The sequence below is a fragment of the Ranitomeya variabilis genome, chromosome 3 (genome assembly GCF_051348905.1).
Source record: "Ranitomeya variabilis isolate aRanVar5 chromosome 3, aRanVar5.hap1, whole genome shotgun sequence".
NCBI classification, from domain to species: Eukaryota; Metazoa; Chordata; class Amphibia; order Anura; family Dendrobatidae; genus Ranitomeya; species Ranitomeya variabilis.
In genome coordinates this window covers 775,844,292-775,869,703 of record NC_135234.1, presented here as the reverse complement: position 1 = coordinate 775,869,703, position 25,412 = coordinate 775,844,292, and the positions used below count along the sequence as shown (strand labels likewise).

At 46.9% G+C, this 25,412-nt stretch overlaps 1 protein-coding gene and 1 pseudogene across 2 annotated transcripts in view; both read right to left on the bottom strand.

Annotated features, from left to right (window-relative positions):
• Nucleotides 1-25,412, bottom strand: part of LOC143817459 (uncharacterized) — a 277,468-nt gene that overhangs the window by 145,595 nt on the left and 106,461 nt on the right. The gene's annotated exons all lie outside the window — the stretch shown is intronic.
• LOC143817458 (uncharacterized) overlaps nt 19,330-25,412 on the bottom strand; it is a 44,114-nt pseudogene continuing 38,031 nt past the window's right edge. The window contains exon 5 of the transcript XR_013224158.1: nt 19,330-20,652. The product of XR_013224158.1 is annotated as an uncharacterized LOC143817458 (transcript). The remainder of the gene's footprint in view (nt 20,653-25,412) is intronic.

Genomic DNA, 25,412 nt, shown 5'->3' with positions numbered 1-25,412 from the left:
TTGGGGTATCAGGTGCAGTAATAGGGACACATACGGCAGCAGCGGCTCAGTATTGGGGTATCAGGTGCAGTAATAGGGTCACATACGGCAGCAGCGGCTCAGTATTGGGGTATCACGTGCAGTAATAGGGACACATATGGCAGCAGCGGCTCAGTATTGGGGTATCAGGGGCAGTAATAGGGACACATACGGCAGCAGCGGCTCAGTATTGGGGTATCAGGGGCAGTAATAGGGACACATATGGCAGCAGCGGCTCAGTATTGGGGTATCAGGTGCAGTAATAGGGACACATATGGCGGCAGCGGCTCAGTATTGGGGTATCAGGGGCAGTAATAGGGACACATATGGCAGCAGTGGCTCAGTATTGGGGTGTTAGGTACAGTAATAGGGACACATATGGCAGCAGCGGCTCAGTATTGGGGTAGCAGGTGCAGTAATAGGGACACATACGGCAGCAGCGGCTCAGTATTGGGGTATCAGGGGCAGTAATAGGGACACATACGGCAGCAGCACTCAGTATTGGGGTATCAGGTGCAGTAATAGGGTCACATACGGCAGCAGCGGCTCAGTATTGGGGTACCAGGTGCAGTAATAGGGACACATACGGCAGCAGCGGCTCAGTATTGGGGTATCAGGGGCAGTAATAGGGACACATACGGCAGCAGCGGCTCAGTATTGGGGTATCAGGTGCAGCAATAGGGACACATACGGCAGCAGTGGCTCAGTATTGGGGTATCAGGTGCAGTAATAGGGTCACATATGGCAGCAGCGGCTCAGTATTGGGGTATCAGGGGCAGTAATAGGGACACATACGGCAGCAGCGGCTCAGTATTGGGGTACCAGGTGCAGTAATAGGGACACATACGGCAGTAGAGGCTCAGTATTGGGCTATCAGGGGCAGTAATAGGGACACATACGGCAGCAGCGGCTCAGTATTGGGGTATCAGGTGCAGTAATAGGGTCACATACGGCAGCAGAGGCTCAGTATTGGGGTATCAGGTGCAGTAATAGGGTCACATACGGCAGCAGCGGCTCAGTATTGGGGTATCAGGTGCAGTAATAGGGACACATACGGCAGCAGAGGCTCAGTATTGGGGTATCAGGGGCAGTAATAGGGAAACATACGGCAGCAGCGGCTCAGTATTGGGGTATCAGGTGCAGTAATAGGGACACATATGGCAGCAGCGGCTCAGTATTGGGGTATCAGGGGCAGTAATAGGGACACATACGGCAGCAGCGGCTCAGTATTGGGGTATCAGGTGCAGTAATAGGGACACATACGGCAGCAGTGGCTCAGCATTGGGGTATCAGGTGCAGTAATAGGGTCACATACGGCAGCAGCGGCTCAGTATTGGGGTATCAGGTGCAGTAATTGGGACACATACGGCAGCAGAGGCTCAGTATTGGGGTATCAGGGGCAGTAATAGGGACACATACGGCAGCAGAGGCTCAGTATTGGGGTATCAGGTGCAGTAATAGGGACACATACGGCAGCAGAGGCTCAGTATTGGGGTATCAGGGGCAGTAATAGGGACACATACGGCAGCAGAGGCTCAGTATTGGGGTATCAGGGGCAGTAATAGGGACACATACGGCAGCAGCGGCTCAGTATTGGGGTATCAGGTGCAGTAATAGGGACACATACGGCAGCAGCGGCTCAGTATTGGGGTATCAGGTGCAGTAATAGGGACACATACGGCAGCAGAGGCTCAGTATTGGGGTATCAGGGGCAGTAATAGGGACACATACGGCAGCAGCGGCTCAGTATTGGGGTATCAGGAGCAGTAATAGGGACACATACGGCAGCAGCGGCTCAGTATTGGGGTATCAGGGGCAGTAATAGGGACACATACGGCAGCAGCGGCTCAGTATTGGGGTATCAGGTGCAGTAATAGGGTCACATACGGCAGCAGGGGCTCAGTATTGGGGTATCAGGGGCAGTAATAGGGACACATACGGCAGCAGCGGCTCAGTATTGGGGTATCAGGTGCAGTAATAGGGTCACATACGGCAGCAGTGGCTCAGTATTGGGGTATCAGGTGCAGTAATAGGGTCACATACGGCAGCAGGGGCTCAGTATTGGGGTATCAGGGGCAGTAATAGGGACACATACGGCAGCAGGGGCTCAGTATTGGGGTATCAGGGGCAGTAATAGGGACACATACGGCAGCAGCGGCTCAGTATTGGGGTATCAGGGGCAGTAATAGGGACACATACGGCAGCAGCGGCTCAGTATTGGGGTATCAGGGGCAGTAATAGGGACACATACGGCAGCAGTGGCTCAGTATTGGGGTATCAGGGGCAGTAATAGGGACACATACGGCAGCAGCGGCTCAGTATTGGGGTATCAGGTGCAGTAATAGGGACACATGGCAGCAGCGGCTCAGTATTGGGGTATCAGGTGCAGTAATACGGACACATACGGCAGCAGCGGCTCAATATTGGGGTATCAGGGGCAGTAATAGGGACACATACGGCAGCAGCGGCTCAATATTGGGGTATCAGGTGCAGTAATAGGGACACATACGGCAGCAGCGGCTCAGTATTGGGGTATCAGGTGCAGTAATAGGGACACATACGGCAGTAGAGGCTCAGTATTGGGGTATCAGGTGCAGTAATAGGGACACATACGGCAGCAGAGGCTCAGTATTGGGCTATCAGGTGCAGTAATAGGGACACATACGGCAGCAGAGGCTCAGTATTGGGGTATCAGGTGCAGTAATAGGGACACATATGGCAGCAGAGGCTCAGTATTGGGGTATCAGGTGCAGTAATAGGGACACATATGGCAGCAGCGGCTCAGTATTTGGGTATCAGGGGCAGTAATAGGGACACATATGGCAGCAGCGGCTCAGTATTGGGGTATCAGGTGCAGTAATAGGGACACATACGGCAGCAGCGGCTCAGTATTGGGGTATCAGGTGCAGTAATAGGGACACATACGGCAGTAGAGGCTCAGTATTGGGGTATCAGGTGCAGTAATAGGGACACATACGGCAGCAGAGGCTCAGTATTGGGCTATCAGGTGCAGTAATAGGGACACATACGGCAGCAGAGGCTCAGTATTGGGGTATCAGGTGCAGTAATAGGGACACACACGGCAGCAGCGGCTCAGTATTTGGGTAACAGGTGTAGTAATAGGGACACATATGGCAGCAGAGGCTCAGTATTGGGGTAACAGGTGTAGTAATAGGGACACATATGGCAGCAGAGGCTCAGTATTGGGGTATCAGGTGCAGTAATAGGGACACATACGGCAGCAGCGGCTCAGTATTGGGGCATCAGGTGCAGTAATAGGGACACATACGGCAGCAGTGGCTCAGTATTGGGGTATCAGGGGCAGTAATAGGGTCACATACGGCAGTAGCGGCTCAGTATTGGGGTATCAGGGGCAGTAATAGGGACACATACGGCAGCAGCGGCTCAGTATTGGGGTATCAGGGGCAGTAATAGGGACACATACGGCAGCAGTGGCTCAGTATTGGGGCATCAGCAGGATGAGGAGTTTGCACAGATTGGGAATAGATGGTGATGGTGCAGGAAATGAGAGAAGTGAAACGTGTCTTTGTTGTATTCTCTGCAGACGAGTCCTGGCTGGAAGAAGTTGTCATGTCGGTCTGGGCCAGAAGGAAAAGATGGGAAAAGTGAATGATTCCATCAGAAAGGACGTCAGTGGTACGTCACCATCTATAACTGTACTGTGATCTGTTATATGGTCTCCATATAGGAATATCAGTGTTCGTTTTTGTACATAGGTGTATTTTCAGTCACAGTGTGGTCATCTGCTGATGTTCCCCTATGCTCACAATTCGGGTGCACCACGTAGCTGTAGTCAGGATTACCTGGTTGGGGCCCACTCAAATTGTTCAACCCCACCCCCCCACCCCAAAGCTGAAACCATAGCTACGCCTCTGCTTAGTAAATTAAAATATTTTATAACACCAGCTTGAAAAATGATTTTAGCAATGACCTTTTGTGGCTTATTCTCCTTGTGGAGTGTCAATGACGCCTTCTGGACATCTGTAAAGTCAGCAGTCTTCCCCATGATTGTGGAGCTACTGAAACAGACTATGGGACCTTTTTAAATGCTTAGGAGCCTTTACAGGTGTTTTTTGTTAATTACATGAAATTTAACAGTGAAAATAATAATTACCGTATATACTCGAGTATAAGCCGACCCGAGTATAAGCCGACCCCCCCAAAAAACTGGGAAAACTTATTGACTTGAGTATAAGCCTAGGGTGGGAAATACAGCAGCTACCGGTGAATTTTAAAAATAAAAATAGATGCTCCATACCGTTCATTATTGCCCCAAAGGAGGTTCCATATAAAGCTGTGCCATATATAATGCTCCATACCGTTGATTATTGCCCCATAGATGCTCCATATATAATGCTCTGCACTGTTCATTATGGCCCCATAGATGCTCCTTATAAAGCTGTGCCCTATATGCTCTGCACCGTTCATTATGGCCCCATAGATGCTCCTTATTAAGCTGTGCCATATATGCTCTGCACCGTTCATTATGGCCCCATAGATGTGCCATATAAAGCTGTGCCATATATAATGCTCTGCACCGTTGCCCCATAGATGTGCCATATAGATCTGTGCCATATATACAATGCTCTGCAACGTTGCCCCATAGATGTGCCATATAAATCTGTGCCATATATAGTGCTCTGCACCGTTGCCCCATAGATGTGCCATATAAAGCTGTGCCATATATAATGCTCTGCACCGTTGCCCCATAGATGTGCCATATAAAGCTGTGCCATATATAATGCTCTGCACCGTTGCCCCATAGATGTGCCATATAAAGCTGTGCCATATATAGTGCTCTGCACCGTTGCCCCATAGATGTGCCATATAAATCTGTGCCATATATAGTGCTCTGCACCGTTGCCCCATAGATGTGCCATATAAAGCTGTGCCATATATAGTGCTTTGCACCATTGCCCCATAGATGTGACATATAAAGCTGTGCCATATATAGTGCTCTGCACCGTTGCCCCATAGATGTGCCATATAACTCTGTGCCATATATAGTGCTCTGCACCGTTGCCCCATAGATGTGCCATATAAATCTGTGCCATATATAGTGCTCTGCACCGTTGCCCCATAGATGTGCCATATAACTCTGTGCCATATATAGTGCTCTGCACCGTTGCCCCATAGATGTGACATATAACTCTGTGCCATATATAGTGCTCTGCACCGTTGCCCCATAGATGTGCCATATAACTCTGTGCCATATATAGTGCTCTGCACCGTTGCCCCATAGATGTGCCATATAAATCTGTGCCATATATAATGCTCTGCACCGTTGCCCCATAGATGTGCCATATAACTCTGTGCCATATATAGTGCTCTGCACCGTTGCCCCATAGATGTGACATATAAATCTGTGCCATATATAGTGCTCTGCACCGTTCAGTTTGGCCCCATAGATGTGCCATATAAATCTGTGCCATATATAACGCTGCTGCTGCAATAAAAAAAAAAAACCACATACTCACCTTTCTTGCTTGCAGCTCCTCAGCGTCCCGGCGTCTCTCTGCACTGACTGATCAGGCAGAGGGCGGCGCGCACACTATATGCGTCATTGCGCCCTCTGACCTGAACAGTCAGAACAAGAGGACGCGAAGACAGAGCGGCGCCCGGCGTGTGGAACGTGGACAGGTGAATATAAAATACTCACCTAGTCCCGGCGCTCCCCCTGCCTGTCACACTGTCTTCGGTGCCGCAGCTCTTCCTCTGTCAGCGGTCACTGGCACCGCTGATTAGAGAAATGAATTTGCGGCTCCGCCCCTATGGGAGTGGAGTCCATATTCATTTCTCTAATGAGCGGTGCCACGTGACCGCTGAACAGGGGACGAGCTGCGGCACCGAAGACAGTGTGACAGGCAGTGGGAGCGCCGGGACTAGGTGAGTATGCGGACACGCTCTCTCCCCCTCACCCGCCGACCCCACCGCCGACCGTGACTCGAGTATAAGCCGAGAGGGGCACTTTCAGCCCAAAAATTTGGGCTGAAAATCTCGGCTTATACTCGAGTATATACGGTATAATTAAAAAATAATTCTGCTCCAACCAAGTATGACCACACCATACCCTACAGGTTCTTACCCATTGTTAGGTGTATAGGATGGCATGCCACCAAGCCCCTTGATGCAGTAATTGATGCAAAAGGAGCCCGATCAAGTATTGAGTGCATTTACTGCACATACATTTCAGTATGACAACATTTTGGATTTTAAAATCATTTTTCAAGCTGGTGTTATAAAGTATCACTCTGTTCTAATTTACTGAGATAATGACTTTTGGGTTTTCATTGGCTGTAAGCCATAATCATCAACATTAGCAGAAATAAACACGTGAAATAGATCAGCAATGACTCTATAGAATATAGGAGGTTCACTTTTTGTATTGAAGAACTGAAATAAATTAACTTTTTGATATTATAATTTTGTGACATCACCTGTATATTTTCACAATGATCCTATATGTGAAGACTCATGTTCAGTATAGAAATGTGTATTTTGATAAGTCTAGTGAAAGTATTAGGATGAGGAATTAGGAAATAAGAATAAGTATAGCACGGGGTTCATAGATTAGGATAGGATTGGGTTAGTACAGTAGGGGGCACTGAAGTACAGGTGGTTACGTATGGTCATTATAGAAGTAGTTAAGCATAGAGGAGTAGAGCCCCTGCTTAAAGGGATTTCCCATTTGGGAGGGGGTTACGAGCAGTAAATAGTGCAGGACACTTGCTGGTAATTCATTAGCTGGAGAGTTAGGGCCCCTTCACACTGTGCAATCAAAGTCTGAACGAGCGTTCGATTTGTGACGTTTATCCGTCCTCGTTCCGAGGTTGCAAAGTGTGACATGGCGTTACGATTTGCGACGCAGCCCAGCATCGTACGATGTGAAAGAAAGAGCAGAACTTTCTTTCGTCGTAAATGTCTCGCTGTGGCGGTCGAAATCGTAGTATGTGACGGCGGTCATACGAGCTCGTAATGCGACTACGTGGGTTGGGCTTCCGCATACCTGTCTCCTGATTGGGCGTGATGTTTTAGCACGCCCATGCTGGTAATACGTCACGCTCGGAGTCGTAGGACTATGGCGGTGTGAAGGGTAGCGTACGATTGCGACGCGTGACGTTCACATCGCAACTACGTCAGAAAAAGCGTTAACATCGTAGAGTGTGACCGCTGGCTACGAGCTCGTACTGCGATGTCGAATATGACGCAAATGCGTCGTTATCGTAGCAGAATCGACCAGTGTGAAGGTACCCTTAAGGTACCTTCACACGAAACGACATCGCTAGCGATCCGTGACGTTGCAGCGTCCTGGCTAGCGATATCGTTTCGTTTGACAGGCAGCAGCGATCAGGATCCTGCTGTGATATCGCTGGTCGCTGAATAAAGTCCAGAACTTTATTTGGTCGTCCGATCGCTGTGTATCGTTGTGTTTGACAGCAAAAGCAACGATACCAGCGATGTTTTACACTGGTAACCAGGGTAAACATCGGGTTACCAAGCGCAGGGCCGCGCTTAGTAACCCGATGTTTACCCTGGTTACCAGCGTAAAAGTAAAAAAAACAAACAGTACATGCTCACCTCTGCGCGTCCCCCAGCGTCTGCTTCCTGACACTGACTGAGCTCCGGCCCTAAAGTGAAAGTGAAAGCACAGCGGTGACGTCACCGCTGTGCTGTTAGGGCCGGAGCTCAGTCAGTGTCAGGAAGCAGACGCTGGGGAGCGCGCAGGTGAGTATGTACTGTTTTTTTTTTTTACTTTTACGCTGGTAACCAGGGTAAACATCGGGTTACTAAGCGTTGCCCTGCGCTTAGCAACCCGATGTTTACCCTGGTTACCCGGGGACCTCGGCATCGTTGGTCGCTGGAGAGCGGTCTGTGTGACAGCTCCCCAGCGATCAAACAGCGACGCTGCAGCGATCGGCATCGTTGTCGCTATCGCTGCAGCGTCGCTTCGTGTGAAGGTACCTTTAGCCAGATGAGAAGGAAAGCAGATTAAGCCAAGGGGGATGGATGGCATTGAAGAGTATGGGACTCCAAACGAAGCAGCATGGGGGCGGTTGATACTAACTACAGCGGGTCTTCCAAGGATATCCGGGGTCTACGGCCCGAATCTGGCGGGAAACCGAATGTCTTTTTCACCTTCCATATGGGGAAGCCGGATGGGAAACCGTGTCGGAAGAGTGGGCCCAAAAGCTTGGGAGCTGCAGGGGTGGAAAGAGCTTCTCTTAGGCCAGTGATGCCAGAAAGTGAAGGGAGAGCTCAGGATGAACAAGTGGACACATACTGTGCTGTATCTGCAATTAATCATCTGATGTTAAGTAAATTAGTTATTGAAAAAGGAAACAGTCTGTGTGGTAGGATGTGGGAATCTCCGACCCCAAACGTGTTTTATACTGTGCACAAAGCACACCAGAGCCCGGACATTATCTTTTATTTGTGGAGTGCCAGGGTGTGGACGAACAGCAGCCCCTGCCATGACTACCACCCTGGCAAACTCACACTTGTCCCTCAGCCACCACTATTTCTCATGTTGTGGCATGTCTGCCTTGTACCAGCACATGTCCAGAAACCGCACCTGTGCCCTTACCAACTCGGTTACTGGGATTGTGCACTTAGCGACCGACACGTGGACAAGCACTTGTGGCCAGAGATGTTACATTTTCCTGACGGCACACTGGGTTAATATTGTGGAGGCCGGGGCAGAGTCCCACCCTGCCGCCGCACATGTGCTCCCGACGCTGAGAATTGCTGGCCCTACTTCTATCAGGGTTTCCTCCACCTCCTACACCAGTTCTTGCACCCCCTTCATCTTCGAAGTGTTATCTCAGGGCACGTGGGGCACATCAGCTGGAAGCTCTACAGCTCTGCCTCTCAAAGCAGCAATAGACTCTTTGTCACAAATCATTTTTGGAGTCGTGACAGTTCTGGTTCTGCTTTAATTTAAACGTGGATATTACTTTTGGGCCAGCAGGGGTTAATGTCAGTTTCCTTGCTGGCAGCTGCTGAGTTGCTGGTCAGCTGATGTGGGTGGTGACTAGTGTTGAGCATTCCGATACCGCAAGTATCGGGTATCGGCCGATACTTGCAGGTATCGAAATTCCGATACCGAGATCCGATACTTTTGTGGTATCGGGTATCGGTATCGAAACAACATTAATGTGTAAAATTAAGAATTAAAATAAAAAATATTGCTATACTCACCTCTCCGACGCAGCCTGGACCTCCGCGAGGGAACCGGCAGCGTTGTTTGCTTAAAATTCGCGCGTTTACTTCCTTACTTGAAGTCCCGGCTTGTGATTGGTCGCGTGCCGCCCATGTGGCCGCGACGCGACCAATCACAGCAAGCCGTGACGTAATTTTAGGTCCTTCAGGATTTTAAAATTACGTTCTGGCTTGTGATTGGTCGCGACGCGATGCGACCAATCACAAGCCGTGACGTCACGGGAGGCAGGACAAGCGCGCATTTTAAAATGCGCGCGTGTCCAGCCTCCCGTGACGTCACGGCTTGTGATTGGTCGCGTCGCCCATGTGACCGCAACGCGACCAATCACAAGCCAGAACGTAATTTTAAAATCCTGAAGGACCTAAAATTACGTCACGGCTTGCTGTGATTGGTCGCGTCGCGGCCACATGGGCGGCACGCGACCAATCACAAGCCGTGACGTCACGGAAGGAAGTAAAAGCGCGAATTTTAAGCAAACAACGCTGCCGGTTCCCTCGGTGAGGTCCAGGCTGCGTCGGAGAGGTGAGTATAGCAATATTTTTTATTTTAATTCTTTATTTTACACATTAATATGGTTCCCAGGGCCTGAAGGAGAGTTTCCTCTCCTTCAGACCCTGGGAACCATCAGGAATACCGTCCGATACATGAGTCCCATTGACTTGTATTGGTATCGGGTATCGGTATTGGATTAGATCCGATACTTTGCCGGTAACGGCCGATACTTTCCGATACCGATACTTTCAAGTATCGGACGGTATCGCTCAACACTAGTGGTGACCACTCCCACCATCCATTAAATAGTCACATGATGCATCAGCTGACTGTTGGTAATAGAGTTTGTCTATGTAGACCAGCCGTGGAGTTTGCAGCTCTCTGGTATCAGCGTTGTGTCTGTTACTTCTGTGAAGTTTGGGGTCCTGTTTCTGTGTCCTCTGCCGTGTGGAGCTTAGCGGTGGTGTCTGGAGCTAAGTGGCTTGTTTATTTACCTTGCCTGTGTAAGGCTATGTGCTCACGTTATGTTTTTTAAGCGTTTTTACCACGATTTTCCACTGCGCTTAAAAAAAAGCTTACAAACAGCATCCCATTAATTTCCAATGCATTCCATAATTGATGTGCCCATGCTGCTTTTTTTTTCCGCGGCGGAAACGCATCGCAATCAAAAACCCAGGATGTTCATTATTTTTGCGGAATCGCAACAATTCCGCACTCATAGACATGCATTAAAAAAACGCTTGAAAATCGCATGCAAAACGCATCAATTACGAGTCAAAAACGCCTTTAAAACACATCTAAATCTGCATGCGCTTTTTACTGCCAAGGATGTGCAGATTTGAAGCAGAAAATTCTGCTTCAATTCTGCAACGTGGGCACATAGCCAAAGGGTCGGGGGTCAGGTGCTGCTTCTCTACGCCATCACGGCGTTCCCGGTACGGGACTGTTACCTCTGCAGATGATTCCAAGAATAAAGAGTCACAGTCCGGTTTCACTTCAACATGTTTACTCAGTAACTTGTCATCCAGGGCACACACTTTCGCAGCATCAGGCATTGGTATCTCTGACCCTTGCCTCTCACTAAGCCTGCCTTCGGGACGGTCCGTACTATACGGTCCCTCAGTGTCCTCAATGTCCAGTATTTCTGCCTTTCGTGGGGGGATTCCCTGCTGTTTTGCACCGGTCCTCAGAATAGCGGCCACACAAAAACCTGCCACGTCTTGGTGCACTTTCTCCCACTCCACGTAGCCTTCTTCTCTCCAGCAGCTGCAGTCCCACTTATACTGCACTGCTGCTCCTGTAGCTGCTGCACTCTCTGTTCCTTATTCAGGCCCCCTGGATATTGCTGCTGGGCCCTGTCTTCTTAGAACATTGCGGAGCACGATGTGCCCTGGGCAAGCCAGCCCTCTGTGTGCTGCACGGGCGCCCAGGCCCCAACTAAACTGAAACAGGAAGACCTAACTGTCTTAGGCTGGTTTCACACTTGCGTTTTGATCTGCAGCGTTTTAAAAAAAACGCATGTGGTGAAAAAACGCATGTAAACGCGTGCAAACGCTGCGTTTTTTAGACGCATGCATTTTTGCATGCAGAAAAAAAAACACGGCGTTTTGCCACGTTTACATGCTTTTTTTCCTGCGTTTGCGTTTTTTAAACGCATGCTGAGAAGTGTGTGACAGCTGCCAATCATCAAAATCAACTAGAAAACCCACTATAAACAGAAATAGCTAGAGTTAGGGTTAGGATCTCTAGTAACCCTAGGGATCCTAACCCTAACCCTAGGGTTAGAATCCCTAGTAACCCTAGGGATCCTAACTCTAACCCTAGGGTTAGGGTTAAGGTTAGGATCCCTAGGGTTACTAGGGATCCTAACCCTAACCATAGGGATCCTAACCCTAACCCTAAGGATTAGGACCCTAACCCTAAGGGTTAGGATCCCTAGGGTTAGGATCCCTAGTAACCCTAGGGATCCTAACCTTAACCCTAACCCTAGGGATCCTAACCCTAACCCTAAGGTTAGGATCCCTAGTAACCCTAGGGATCCTAACCCTAACCCTAGGGATCCTAACCCTAACCCTAAGGGTTAGGATCCTAACCCTAACCCTAAGGGTTAAGGTTAGGATCCCTAGGGTTACTAGGGATCCTAACCTTAGGGTTAGGGTTAGGATCCCTAGTAACCCTAGGGTTAGGGTTAGGGTTTTCTTGTGTTTAGGGTTAGGGTTTTCTTGTTTTTGCTTGTGTTTTTCTATAAAAACGCATGCGTTTACATAGACAGCAATACATTTTTTTGCCGCGAATAAACGCATGCGTTTTTTTGTGGCAAAAAAAGCCGCTAGAAATTACTACAGGTTGCATTTCTGCAAACAAACGCACGCATAAAAAAATGCATGCATTGCCAAAAACGCATCAAAACGCATGCAAAAAAACGCATGCGTTTTTTAGCGCTAAAACGCAGCGGACAAAAACGCAAGTGTGAAACCAGCCTTATCCCCATCGTGCCCCTCCTAAGGCTACGTTCACATTTGCGTTGTGCGCCGCAGCGTCGTGCGGCCCTATCTTTAACATTGGGGCCGCATGGCGCCGCATGTACATGCGTTGTCATGCGTTTTGGTGCGTTGAACGCCGCATGCGGCGTTAGGGCACACCTGTCAGGGCGCGGCAAACGCAACATGTTGCATTTTTTGTGCAGCACACTTTTAAAAAAACGCATGCGTCGTGTTTGCGTCGTCGATGCGCCTTTTTTCCCATTGACTTGTATTGACAACGCAGACGACGCAAGTAGTTGCGTCGTGGTGCGTTGTACGACGCATGCGTTTTCCAATAAAAAATGCAAAACATTGTCTAGACTTTGGGGGGGGGATGAAGAATGACTCCATGCCAAAAAAACGCATGCGGCACAAAACGCTGCGTTTTTTGTTCAAAACGCAACTGCGTTTTTGTTTGCGTTGTGCGTTGCGGCGACGACGCTGCGGCGCACAACGCAAATGTGAACGTATAACTATTCCCTATCCTTTCCTATATCTATAATGCCCCCCATCTAGTGGCCAAATTGGGGTACTACTCCCCTAGCACTATACTTGCCCGGGGCACTTGCTTTCGCTAACAAACAGTGTGCAAATACATGTGAACAATCAAATATGTATATAGTCAGAGCAAGACACCTAAGGTGTAGCAATACTCTTATACAGTAGTAATACACTTTATGTGTAGCAGTACAACCGTTTATGAACACATTAATGAAATACAATATATACAAACAGGGGTTGGGGAGAAAAAGGAACAATATAAATACCACATCCCCTGCATTCCCCCTTTCTTTTAACATGGTTGTCCCCAACCATTGTAACATTTTACTATATATCATATAAGGAACAGTCCATATATTGTCATCTCTTCTTCAAAGGGAGATGTCCCCCCTTTATTTGAAGTTTGTACTCCTGTACCCTGGAACACAGTACCTGATGAAGTCTTGCCTCTCCAGCAGAATGAGCACAACAGGTGCAACAAAAACAAAAAGAGTCCAAGGGCTCTATATATTAATCATGTGTCTCACAGTCCTCCGGAACAAACAAATATACACACAAAAAAATACAACTGTCCTTATGACTGCTTCTGGCCATGAAACTCCCCTATTTTTCTGCCCTGGATGACAAGTTGCTGAGTAAACATTTTGAAGTTGAAGTGAAACCAGACTGTGACTCTATTCTTGGAATTGTCTACAGAGGTAACAGTCCCGTACCGGGAAAACCCTGATGGCGCAGAGGAGCAGCACCGAGGTACTTTAAAGGGACGGGGCCAGGGGGTGAACCAGGGATTACTGTCGGCTATGACTACGGCCCTGGCCCCCGACCCTTACACTTGGCGTAGTCGGCAGAATCTCGCTGCCCCCATATGGCGGTGAAGCCGACACAGAAGAAAAGAAAGGACTGTATTGGATGTGACCAAAAATGAGACTCCAGGAGGAACGGATGCCCTGGAGGTGACAAAAAACCTGGATATGACTACAGATTCACCAAGGACTGATTTGACTAAGATGGCGGCTGAGGAGGTGGAGAATGGCGCCAAAATGGGAGGCCACTGCGGTGCCCGCACCCTTCGTGGGAGAAACTGCGTGGGAATGGCGTGAAGATCTTTCAAGTGGTGCCTCCGGAGAATGCACCGAGGACACCTAGCCCCACGCCTACTGAGATGACTTGAAAGAGAATGGGAGGAGCGACTGGAAGCGACCCCAATCTGGGACAGGTGGGGACCGGAAGAAAACCTTGCGTGCAGCTGCGGCGGCCTTGGCCGCATTGGATGGAGGTGGCGGCAGGAGGACGTAAGAACCCAGCCCGCCAGACAGTGGGAAGAAATCACAAAGCACCCCACTTACCAGGGCCCGGAGAGTTCTTCAGCGCAGAGTCGGCAGCCGGCAAAGTCCACATCGTCCCGCAGGCCAGATACCTCACGAGCAGAGCAGTCCTCTACACTTTATGAGTGTAGATGTACAAAACAATTACACTTATTTTTATGATGCACTTCAGATGGTGCATCCAAGGGTGTATGGATGACCCTACTTGTAATTATTGGCAGGCTTTACACTGTGTGCAGAGCTGTTATGAGTGTAGGAGTAACACCTACACTTTTGCTCACAATATTTGAATGAAGCACTACAGTTGGCGATTTCAAGGGTGTATGGATGACCTTGCTTGTAATTTTTAGCAGGATTATCACTTCGTACACAGCCTTTAATTACACTGAAATTACCAACTATTGAATACAAAATTTAATTTTGGTTTACTTAAATGATATATTTTTATAAATCCTTTTTTAATTTTGCCTTATATGCAAGTCATTATACAGGAAAGAATGGTTCCTAACATTTTATTCCGGTGTTTTATTGTCAGTCCTTAAAGTGGAGTAAAAGTGTGACCCCATTGTCCTCAGCAGCGATCTGGGAGTCAGAGATGCTTCCAGGAGTCTTCCTCATTCTATTCACCTTCCATTCAGCACTTTTTCCATCCATTTCAACTTTTTCCACTTTCCCCCGGACCACTTGGTAGGGTCTGCTGGAAAAATGCTCAGATTTCCCATTGAGTCCCATTATACTGTCTACTTGAAACGAGCATCCCAGCATTAGAAATTGCTCGCTCATCTCTAGTGGACTCACTTTAGTCACATACTGTATATACCAAACGGTAATAGCAAGATGTGCAAAGTAAAAAATAACATACAGCTCTGGCAAAAATTAAGCAACCACCACATCACAACCCTGTCATGGCCGCCCAATCTCCAGACCTAAACCCCATTGAAAACCTCTGGAATGTAATCAAGAGGAAGATGGATAGTCACACATCATCAAACAAAGAAGAACTGCTTACATTTTTGCTCCAGGAGCAGTGTGAGAGACTGGTGGAAAGCATGCTGAGATACATGAAAGCTGTGATTAAAAATCATGGTTATTCCACAAAATATTGATTTCTGAACTCTTCCTGAGGTAAAACATTAGTATTGTTGTTTCTAAATGATTATGAAATTGTTTTCTTAGCATTATTTTAGGTCTGAAAGCACTATTTTGTTTTGTTTTTAATTTTGACCATTTTTGTCAGAAAAAAATACAAAATGTATTGCTTGGAAATTCGGAGACATGTCAGAAGTTTATAGAATAAAAGAACAATTTACCGTATATACTCGAGTATAAGCTGAGATTTTCAGCCCCAAAAAATGGGCTGAAAGTGCCAATCTTGGCTTATACTAGAGTCATGGTCGGCGGGTGAGGGGGAGTGATGACCTTCAAATACTCACCTGCTCCCGGCGCTCCTGACGCGGTTCCTGCATGTCCCACGGTCCTCGGGCGCGGCAGCTTCTTCCCCTGTTCAGCGGTCACTGGTACCGCTCATTAAAGTAATGAATATGGACTCCACTCCCATAGGTGTGGAGCCGCATATTCATTACTGTAATGAGCGGTACGATGTGACCGCTCACTACAGGAAGAAGCTGCCGCACCCAAAGACTGTGGGACATGCAGGGACCGCGTCAGGAGTTCCGGGAGCAGGTGAGTATTTCATATTCACCTTTCTGCGTTCCACCGCCGCTCCGTCTTCCACATCCTCGGCACTGACCAGGTCAGAGGGCGTGATGACGTATTAGTGTGTGCGCCGCCCTCTGCCTTAACAGTCAGTGCGGAGAGACGGGACGCTGAGGAGCAGCAGGCTGCAAGAGAGGTATGTTTTGGTTTTTTTTTAGTGCAGCAGCAGCATTACATGTGGCACAATGTAATATGGAGCATCTATGGGGCCATAATTACTGGAATGGAGCATTATATGGGGCATCTATGGGGCCATAATGAACTGTATGGAGCATTATATGGGGCCATAATGAACTGCATGGAGCATTATATGGAGCATCTATGGGGCCATAATGAACTGTATGGAGCATTATATGGGGCATCTATGGGGCCATAATGAACTGTATGGAGCATTATATGGGGCATCTATGGGGCCATAATGAACTGCATGGAGCATTATATAGAGCATCTATGGGGCCATAATGAACTGTATGGAGCATTATATAGAGCATTATATAGAGCATCTATGGGGCCATAATGAACTGTATGGAGCATTATATGGGGCATCTATGGGGCCATAATGAACTGTATGGAGCATTATATGGGGCATCTATGGGGCCATAATGAACTGCATGGAGCATTATATAGAGCATCTATGGGGCCATAATGAACTGTATGGAGCATTATATGGGGCATCTATGGGGCCATAATGAACTGTATGGAGCATTATATGGGGCATCTATGGGGCCATAATGAACTGCATGGAGCATTATATGGAGCATCTATGGAGCCATAATGAACTGTATGGAGCATTATATGGGGCATCTATGGGGCCATAATGAACTGTATGGAGCATTATATGGAGCATCTATGGGGCCATAATGAACTGTATGGAGCATTATATGGAGCATCTGTGGGGCCATAATGAACTGTATGGAGCATTATATGGGGCAGTGTTCCCCAAGTCCGGTCCTCAAGAGCCACCAACAGGTCATGTTTTCAGGATTTCCTTAGTATTGCACAGGTGATAATTGCATCACCTGGACAGGCAAGCATTCAATGACCTGTGCAATACTAAGGAAATCCTCAAAACATGACCTGTTGGTGGCTCTTGAAGACCGGAGTTGGGGAACACTGATATGGGGCATCTATGGGGCCATAATGAACTGCATGGAGCATTACATGGGGCATCTATGGAGCCATAAAGAACTGCATGGAGCATTATATGGGGCATATTTGTATATGGAGCATCTTATGGGGCCATCATGAACTGTATGGAGCATTATATGGGGCATATTTGTATATGGAGCATCTTATGGGGCCATCATGAACTGTATGGAACATTATATGGTCTCCTGATTCAATATGGATATTCAAAAACACTTAACCTACTGATGTCTCAATTAATTATACTTTTATTGGTATCTATTTTTATTTTTGACATTTACCGGTAGCTGCTGCATTTCCCACCCTAGGCTTATACTCGAGTCATTAAATTTTCCCAGTTTTTTGTTGCAAAATTAGGGGGGACAGCTTATACTCGGGTCGGCTTATACTCGAGTATATACGGTACATTAAAATCAAAAATATCCCTATAAAGAGAAAAATCAGACACTAAACATTTTGCACTGGTCTCTTAATTTTTGCCAGAGCTGCATTCGGTATTTCCGAATGCATAATTGCCAAACTAATAAAGTACAAAAAATATTTATCCCACATGATGAACATGTTTTATTAAATGAAATATAATATAATTTGGGATAAGCAAACCTGTTGTAACGCTCGCGCCGAGACTGGTTGGCGCGGGCGCCTGGGGGTGTGGCCCCACTGAACCACAGACCGAACTTCCCTGGAAGGGGTGTAACTAAGTAGCTTCCTAGGTGTTCGCTGGAGCCGCTGATGGTGAGGACAGACTTGTGCAATAGGAAGCTACCAGGTACCACTCCAGGGTGGAGTCGGACTGTGGATGCTGATCCCACCGGGGGACAAGACACAGGCAGGCAGGCACGGTTGTGGCACTGGCTGACAGACGGGTTTGGCAGAGGCCCAGACGGGCGGACTGGCTTGACGGAGATACAGGCAGGCAGATGGGCGCGGCTGGCACTCAGGCAGACAGGCGGGCACTGGCAGACAGGACTGATACTCTGGTAGGAACTGGTATTCAGATGGTTGTATGGAAACAGGTAAGAACCTGTTCAGACTGGAGAACAAAGAAACAGGTAGAGACCCGTACGGCAAGTTGCAGAATAAAGATAGAGCAAGAGTGGAAGCAAAGCAGAATCACAGGAGGGGGGAGTAAGAGCAGGAGGTGGAGCCAAGAGTAGAGAAGGAGAAGGCAGAGCTATGAGCAGAGAAGGAGAAGGCAGAGCCAAGGACGGAGCTGCTGGAGGCGGAGCCAAGAGCGGAAACGCTGGAGGCGGAGCCAAGAGCGGAGACGCTGGAGGTGGAGCCAAGAGCGGAGACGCTGGAGGCGGAGCCAAGAGCGGAGATGCTGGAGGCGGAGCCAATAGCGGAGACGCTGGAGGCGGAGCCAAGAGCGGAGATGCTGGAGGCGGAGCCAAGAGCCAGAACCGCAGGAGGTAACGCCAAGAGCAAAAGAGTGCAGAACCACAGGTTGTGGTGAGGAAAGCTGAGAAGCACAGAACCACAGGTTGTGGCAGAACAGAGCAGAGATGCAGAACCACTGATAGTGGCAAGCAGAGCAGAGAGATAAGGCGGAGGTACACACAGCAGAGTGGGAAATGACAAATGAAAAGAAGGAACAGGAACGGACACACAAACAGAACACAGATGAAGGTCTGCAGTATTGCAGCCCTCTGAGACAGGAAACAGACACGACCTGGCAGCTCAGTAGCAAATGCTAACTGAGGGGAAGTTTGCTCAAGCATCCTCCAATGGGTGAGGATGCCTTAAGTAACAGAGGCCTCAAGGCTATTGGCCAGGAACACCCAAGGGAGGTGCACACAGTCTCAATAAGAATCCGGAGTGGCTGGCGCCGCCCCCTTATGCACACAGCCAGGAAGTGTACACAGAGCAAGCCGCCATGAAGCACATGGCATGGAGCCGGCAGCAGACAGATCTCACAGCATGGCACTGGGTGTGTGAGTAGATGCAACAGGCAGATGGGGAATGGAAGGCCATGCAGTGATGCCGGCAGGGTTGTTACACCCGTAGAAGTTCGGGTTTGCCAGGTTCAACCGAACTTTAATCCAAAGTTTGATTCAGGTACCCAAACCCCATAGAAATCAATGGCGACCTGAACTTTGGAGCTGGAAAATATCTCTCTCTCTTTTCCCCAACTGTAAAATGGACTTCCGGGAGAAGTCCATGTTCGGAGTTCAGCAATGGACACTAGATGTCCGGTACGAAGCTCGAACTTTACAGTTCGGACTTGCTTGTCTCCAAAGATAATCAAAACTTTGTAGGGGTACAAAAATTATACCATGAAAAACATCATCTTGGTGCGCAAAAAAAACCCCAAATACTCACACAGGTCCATTGATAGAAAAATGAAAAGATTATGAATCTCAGAAAATGGTGACACAAACCAAATTTATTAGTTTTTTATAAAGTTCAAATTTTACTAATTACTAATGAAGGGTATCCTGAGGCAGCACATCCTACCAGCTATTCGCCTGACACATTTTCTACAATGTGAACACTAAAATATCTTCTCCGTTGTGTGATGTCTGATGTTCAAGAAGATCTGAGTTTTGATTAAAATTTTTCCCACATTCTGAGCATGAAAATGGGTTCTCCCTTCTGTGAGTTCTCAGATGTTCCATAAGATTTGATCTGTAACTAAAACGCTTCCCGCATTGAGAACACGAAAATGGCTTCTCCCCTGTGTGACTTCTCTGATGTGCAACAAGATCTGCTTTCTGGCCAAAACATTTCCCACAATCTGAACAGGAGTATGGTTTCTCCCCTGTGTGAATTCTCTCATGTGTATTAAGACTTGATTTTTGAGTAAAACATTTTCCACATTCAAGACATGTAAATGGTCTCTCTCCAGTGTGAGTTTTCTGATGTTTAACAAGAACTGCTTTCTCTGTAAACCGTTTCCCACATTCAAGACATGGAAATGGCTTCTCCCCTGTGTGAATTTTTTGATGTTTCAAAAGAGCATCTTTACGAATATAGCATTTGCCACATTTCTCACAAGAAAATGGCTTCTCCACTGTGTGAATTTTCTGATGTCTTTCAAGATGCTCTTTAACCATAAAGCATGTCCCACATTCAGAACATGAAAACGGCTTCTCCCCTGTGTGAGTTCTTAAATGTTTTTTAAGATTTGACTTCTGTTTAAATCGTTTCCCACATTTAGGACATGAATATGGCTTTTCTCCTGCATGAGTTATCTGATGTTTAGCAAGATCTGATTCCTGGGTAAAAGATTCTTTACATTCTGAGCAAGAAAATGTCTTCTCCTCTGCGTGAATTCTCAGATGTTCCATAAGATTTGATCTGTGACCAAAACGCTCCCCGCATTTAGGACATGAAAATGACTTTTCCTTTGTGTGAATTTTTAAGTGTTTTAAAAGATTGGATTTGTCACTAAAACTCTTTTGACATTTAGGACATGAAAATGGCTCCCCCTCTGTGTGATATGTCTGGTGTTCAGGATCTGACTTCTTGGTTAAACCTTTCCCACATTCTGAACATGAAAGTGGCTTTTTAATTTTCTGAATCCTCTTGAGCCTGGAAAATTTGGATTTTTTGTTTAAATGTTTCCCAAGTTCAGAACATGCCAACTTTTCACCTAGTCTACTTTTGCCAATATGAGATTGATCGTCTTCTACTTCAAAGCCGGGAGTAAAAAGGAGATTTCTATAGGAGCCTCGCATGGAGACTTCACCTGAAAAAAATAAAATAAATCATTTTACATGATGATGATGTCTTTCTACTGTGATGATACTTTCTATGTGAAAATACATAAAATGAGCAAGAAATGTATCACAGTGCAGTGCAGTGTTGGGCGTGCAATATACATCTACGCTGTATGTCCTGTGATAGAAAATGTCATATTTATAGATGAACACCTTGTGTACCCTGTGCTGTCATCTGTAGAGAGATCCTGTGTCTCTTCACACTCTAGTTCTACCTCTTTTTCGGGCAGCTACTATCATAAAATTATTGTTTAAATTGGGTTTTCGTGTAAAATGTATTTTTTTTTTTTTTTTTTTTTTTTAGAGGGAAATGTTTTTTTATCTACCTATCACAATCATTACTAAAAAAAAAAAAAATTGAAGTCTTGCAATTTTCACACTGGCCACTGCGTCTTATAAAATGTAACTTCTCGTTGTTTTAGGAATTGAACCTGTACATTAGTAGCAATGAACAAGTGAGTCTATCCTTTGCATTGATGCATCTAATGAGTGTGCACAAATATCATTGTGAAGGATGCAAAGCGAGCTGTGACATCAACGATTTTCACCTATTCTTATTGGTGAATCTTGTGTAGTCTACTGCATATAGAGGGGTTACCACTAGTGATGAGCGAGTATACTCGTTGCTCGGGTTTTCCTGAGCACGCTCGGGTGGCCTCCGAGTATTTATGACTGCTCGGAGATTTAGTTTTTGTCACCGCAGCTGAATGATTTACAGCTACTAGCCAGCTTGAATGCATGTGGGGATTCCCTAGCAACCAGGCAACCCCCACATGTACTCAGGATGGCTAGTAGCTGTAAATCATTCAGCTGCAGTGATGAAAACTAAATCTCAGAACAAGAACAAATACTTGGAGATCACCTGAGCGTGCTCAGGAAAACCCGAGCAACCAGTATACTCGCACATCACTAGTTATCATTCATTGTATAGGAGGTAAGCTGTGACATCACTAATAGTGAATGGTGGAATCTTTGACGAGGAGGACAAACTACATAAATGTAACCCCAAGGCTATGATTATATACTATGGTGTCTATTAATCCCTTAATGACCGGGCCAATTTATACAATTCTGACCACTGTCACTTTATGAGGTTATAACTCTAGAACGCTTTAACGGATCTCACTGATTCTGAGAATGTTTTCTCGTGACATATTGTACTTCATGCTAGTGGTAACATTTCTTCGATATTACTTAAGTTTATTTATGAAAAAAACGGAAATATGGCGAAAATATATTATTGCAAATTTTTTACTTTAATTTTTATGCCTTTAAATCAGAGAGATATGACACAAAAATAGTTAACAAATAACATTTCCCACATGTCTCACCAAAATTTTGGAAACATTTTTTTTTTATTAGGAAGTTATAAGGGTTAAAAATTGACCAGCGATTTCTCATTCTTACAACAAAATTTACAACACTATTTTTTTTAGGGACCATCTCACATTTAAAGTCACTTTGAGGGGTGTAAATGACAGAAAATACCCAAAAGTGACACCATTCTAAAAACTGCACCCCTCAAGGTGCTCAAAACCACATTCAAGAAGTTTATTAACCCCTTATGTGCTTCACAGGAACTGAAGAAATAAGGAAGAAAAAAATAACATTTTAACTTTTTTTTTACAAAACATTTTACTTCAGAACCAATTTTTTTTTATTTACACAAGTGTAAAAAAGACAAAATGAACCTCAATATTTGTTGTGCAATTTATCCTGAGTACACCGATACACCATATGTTGGGGTAAACCCCTGTTTGGGCGCATGACAGAGCTTGGAAGAGAAGGAGCGCCATTTGACTTTTTCAATGCAGAATTGGCTGGAATGGAGATTGGACGCCATGTTGCGTTTGGAGAGCCCCTGATGTGCCTAAACAGTGGAAACCCCCCACAAGTTACATGATTTTGTAAACTAGACCCATTAAGGAACTTTTCTAGATGTGTGGTGAGCACTTTGAACCCCCAAGTGCTTCACAGAAGTTTATAACGCAGAGCCGTGAAAATAAAAAAATCTTTTTTTTCCTCCAAAATGATTTTTTTAGCCAGCAATTTTTTATTTTCCCAAGCGTAACAGGAGTAATTAGACCCCAAAAGTTGTTGTCCAGTTTGTCCTGAGTACGCCGATACTCCATATGTGGGGGTAAACCGCTGTTTGGGCGCATGGCAGAGCTCGGAAGGGAAGGAGCAACATTTTGGAATGTAGACTGATAGAATGGTCTGCGGGCGTCATGTTGCATTTGCAGAGCCCCTGATGTGCCTAAATAGTAGAAACCCCCCACAAGTGACCCCATTTTGGAAACTAGATCTGCCAAGGAGCTTATCTAGATGTGTGGTGAGCACTTTGAACGCCCAAGTGCTTCACAGAGGTTTATGACGGAGAGCAGTGAAAATAAAAAAATCATATTTTTTTTTCCACAAAAATTATTTTTTAGCCCCCAATTTTTTTATTTTCACAAGGGTAACAGGAGAACCAGAACCCCAACAATTGTTATCCAATTTGTCCTGAGTACGCTGATGCCCCATATGTGGGGGTAAACCACTGTTTGGGTGCACGGCAGAGCTCAGAAGGGAGGGAGCACCATTTGACTTTTTGAAAGCAAAATTGGCTGGAATCAATGGTGTAGCCATGTCGCCTTTGGAGACCCCTTGATGTACCTTAACAGTGGAAACCCCCCAATTCTAATTCTAACCCAAACACACCCCTAACCCTAATCCCAACTCTATCCATAATCCTAATCACAACTCTAACCCCAACACACCTGGTGCACCCACAGGGCAGTGGGGTACTCTGTACCTGGTCCGGTCGCAAAGCGGGATGTCACGGTGGCCGTGACCCGGTCCGTGGCCCTTGGCATCAATGTTAAAGGGGGTTAAATGTTCAAAGCTAGTCTTGACGCCACCTGTGGAGTTTGCTCAATAGGGGGATCGACGCTGCATTAGAGGGGTCCCCTGGGGGATATTGCGGCAGCCCAGATGTTACACTTCCCATAGGTGAAGCGGTTCCCCAGGGGTTCTATGGTGTGTGGCGTAGATGGTAGGGCCGGTGAATAAATGGAGGAGACAGGTTGTAAGTCTTTACCTGGTTTACTGTAGGTTTCTGGCCACAGTCCAGGGTACCAGGCACCGGTGATGGTAGTCCGGCCGGCTCAGATGCAATAGAGGGTTCCCTTCTCCAGTAGAGGTCTGTGAGCCTTTCCTACTAGCGCTTTTCAAGGTGAGGTCCCTGCTGCCTGAAGCTTCCTACAGGGTCCTCCAGTTTCCCGCTGTCCTGGGACAGGTACCTGCATGATGGGCAGCTTGAGCCTTTTTACAGGGACTCTAACATGCCCTGGGCTCCTAAGGTGATGCTTCATCTCAGGCATAGTGCGGACAGGTAACGTGTAGTGTCGTGCCCTCCGGTTCTGCTCTGTGTCCTAGAGTCCCACAAAGGCCTCGGGCTCCCGATTCCCGGCTACTGCGCTTCAGCTCTGAGGGTGCCCTGCCACAGTTCCCTGCTGAGCTCTGTTCCTCTCCTGTGCTCCTTCCCTTCCGGCTACTCCACATTCAACAACCCTTCGGGTTCTCTCGCTCCTTCCAGAGGCTGCAGCTCCCTCGTGGCTGCCTCTCAGTCTGCACTCAGTTCCAGACTTCCTTCTACTTCTGTGTCTCTCTCAGACTACACTAGCTCCTCCTCCATGTCAGGATACATAAAGCCTAGGGAAGCTCCCCTGAATCCCCTCCTGGCCTGGATTCAGAATGTGTTGCATGTGTGTGCCTTACCTGGTAAAGAGAACTCCATTGTCTCTGAGCAGGACATTACCTTCCCCGAAGGAAAAGCAACATCACTGCAGCAACCTGTTACCTGGGGTGCTGCACACCCCTAACCCTAATCCCAACCCTAACCATAACCCTAATCACAACCCTAACCCCAACACTCCCCTAACGCTAATCACAACCCTAACCATAACCCTAATCACAACCCTAACCCCAACACACCCCTAACCCTAATCATAACCCTAATCAAAACCCTAACCCAAACACACCCCTAACCCTAATCCCAACCCTAGCCAAAGCCCTAACAACAAACCTAACCCTAATCCCTATACACCCCTAATCCCAACCCTAACCCTAATCCCAAACCTAACCCTAATACCAACCCTAACCCTAATCTCAACCCTAACCCTGATGCCAACTTTAACCTTAACTTCAGCCCCAACCCTAACTTTAGCCCAACTGTAACCCTAATTAGAAAATGGAAATAAATATTTTCTTTATTTTATTATTTTTTCCTAACTAAGAGGGTGATAATGGGGGGTTTATTTACTATTTTTTTTATTTTGAACACTGTGATAGGGTCTATCACGGTGACCCAAATGAACCAACAGGAAAAATGTTCCTATTGTTGCTGGGTGCCTGACGGCAGATCTAGGCGGGCGCACTACGCAGGCGCCCGCCATTTTCTTAGCGGAAAAAGATGGCGGTGCCCATGGGGGAAAGCAGGAGGGCCGAGCATCGGAAGGTATCAGGAGGGGGGATCGGGGACCCTATTTCTCTCTCCTCTGATGTGCGATCACATCAGAGGAGGGAAAAATTAAATGGCAAATCACGCTTTTTTTTTGCGGCCGCTGTTATACTGTTAACAGTAAACAGTAAAACCGGGGTCGGTAAAAACAGACCCAAATCATGTTCTCTGGGGTCTCGGCTACCCCCGGCAACCGAGACCCCAGAGAAAATCCGAATCTGGGGGGTG